The sequence below is a fragment of the Branchiostoma floridae genome, unplaced genomic scaffold (genome assembly GCF_000003815.2).
Source record: "Branchiostoma floridae strain S238N-H82 unplaced genomic scaffold, Bfl_VNyyK Sc7u5tJ_1583, whole genome shotgun sequence".
NCBI classification, from domain to species: Eukaryota; Metazoa; Chordata; class Leptocardii; order Amphioxiformes; family Branchiostomatidae; genus Branchiostoma; species Branchiostoma floridae.
Genome location: NW_023365777.1, coordinates 3,455 through 5,908, shown reverse-complemented (window position 1 = coordinate 5,908; position 2,454 = coordinate 3,455). Strand labels below are relative to the sequence as shown.

At 41.4% G+C, this 2,454-nt stretch overlaps 1 long non-coding RNA gene across 1 annotated transcript; it reads right to left on the bottom strand.

Moving 5' to 3' along the window:
- On the bottom strand, positions 1-2,020 carry LOC118408420. The gene is made up of 3 exons (XR_004830294.1): positions 1,749-2,020; positions 1,009-1,093; positions 1-131 (listed from the first exon to the last, which is right to left on the bottom strand). It is a non-coding gene; the product is annotated as an uncharacterized LOC118408420 (long non-coding RNA).
- Between the last annotated feature and the right edge of the window lie 434 nt (positions 2,021-2,454).

Genomic DNA, 2,454 nt, shown 5'->3' with positions numbered 1-2,454 from the left:
CTCATGATTTTCCTGCAGCAGACCAATGAGAGCGTCCCAGTTCTCGGGGTCATAGTTCACCCGGTAGAAGCCTGTTTGGTTGGTGTTGAACTTGACCCACTCTGGCGAGTTGTTGTCCAGAGAAATTGTAGCTGCAACAAGAAAACAACAAAATTATCATATTACAAACAGATCATAATTGTCAACGCTTATAGGTCCAGAGGTGATACAACCCTTAATTTCCAAAAGCTCTATGTTCCAACATCACTATGTTAAAGTAGCACTATGTTACAGCAGCACTATGTTACAGCAGCACTATGTTCCGACAGTTCTATGTTCCGACAGTACTATGTTCCGACAGTACTATGTTCCGACAGCACTATGTTCCGACAGTACTATGTTCCGGCAGTACTATGTTCTGACAGCACTATGTTCCGACAGTACTATGTTCTGGCAGTACTATGTTCCGGCAGTACTATGTTCCGACGGTACTATGTTCCGACGGTACTATGTTCCGACGGTACTACGTTCCGACGGTACTATGTTCCGACAGTACTACATGTATGTTCCGACAGTACTATGTTCCGACAGCACTATGTTCCGAAAGCACTATGTTACCATGCCTCTATGTTCCAACACCATTGTTAAAGTAGCACTATGTTACAGCAGCACTATGTCCTGACAGCACTATGTTCTGACAGCACTACGTTCCGACAGCACTACGTTCCGACAGCACTACGTTCCGACAGCACTACGTTCCGACAGCACTACGTTCCGACAGCACTACGTTCCGACAGCACTACGTTTCGACAGCACTACGTTCCGACAGCCATGTTACCATACCTCTATGTTCTGACACCCCAAAGGTAAAGTCCTTCAGTGTAACATACAAACCAGCTGCTGTGCCGCATGCCTGCAAAGCAGGTGCATTACACCAAATGGCATTTATAATGATTACCAGTATATCGGCTATGCAGATATAGAACGCAGACACAGATACATGCAACAAAACTAGTTGTGCTGACTTACTATGTCTGGTGTCCAAGAATAGAGTCTGTTGGCCCTCTGGAAAGGCTGATGTGACATTAACGTTAGGGGGATGATCCATTCATACCTACAGGGTAAGGGTTAGGTGGTTACTGTAAGAATTGGGTAAATTTTCCAGCTAATTATCCCAGTCCAGTTTATAAGAGAATTTGCTCATTTACAGCTTCTTTGTACAATTTACTTATACATGTAATTGTAGAACTTTTGGGGGGGAAACAGGCAAAAATTAATGCAGATGTCAGCCATATATTCAAGTTAAAGCAAATTGTACAAAGAAGCTGTAAATGAGCAAATTCTCATTAGAAGATGAACATTACTGCTGTACAATGCTTTTATCATTTATGTAGGTTAGACATATCCAGGTAAACAATATTCAAAAAAGAGATTTTACAAAAAAAGAGATTTACTTCCGGACATTTTGAGTGATGCTGAAGAAGAGTGATGGATATCATTGGAAACGTCCGGAAATAAGTCTCTTGATTATCCAGTTGTCGAGATTGATCTGTATTTGACTAATGCTTCTTGTCCTATCATATAATGTCGTGAATCCAGTGGGTAATGTATTGTTAGTAACGTAACTGTTGTAAGTTCAGTGTGATTAGTCCTTTGTAAAACCTTCCTAACAATTTAGATTCTAAGACTTCACAATAAATTTCCCAACTTTTTTTGTGTGCATGCTTACATCAACTTTGGGATGAACTTTTGAACTGATTTTGCAGTACCTGTATGGGGAGGTAAACTAGCTCCACCACCCCTCCACAAGCGGGGGAGGGGGGCATCAGTAGGAAGCGCTCCTGCTCCAGGATGAGTTTACTGTTCTGTCTCGTTACCGTGACGACAGGATACCCCATTTGATTGGTCCACGTGTCCATCACCCGTTTGATGTTCATGTCGGTTTTACCAGCAGCACGTGCAGCCTGGGTCAAAGGGTAAAGGGTACATGTCGAGTCCATCATGCGAAAATATGTCTGTTGAAAAACTATTAAAAATTACAACATCAAGAAAGATCATTCAAACAACGAGTATTCAACATTTCTACTGATACCAACGTCATCTCGCAGTGTTTACAGCAATACTAGAAAAAAAAATTCCTAACATTTTAGCACTTCTGCACAACGGACTTGGGGTACTGGATTTTGGACAGAAACATTGAGATCATTTTGCAAATTATGTGTGTAAACACTCAATTAGTAAAGGTAAAGCATGCAATCTCATACTGAAGATGAATCATGGTTCTTTTTTGTTAGCTTCAGTAGTGCAATACAGCTTTGTTAAAACTCCAGTTTTCAGCATAGCAAGTCGGGTTAGCCTATACTTCTCGATAAGTGTCTTGGGTTCTTTTATGTGCAGAGGTTTGATGCTATATTAAAGCTGCTAATACATGGGGCCCCCGCCATACATCCAATGGACAATGGCACTCTTTTCAAG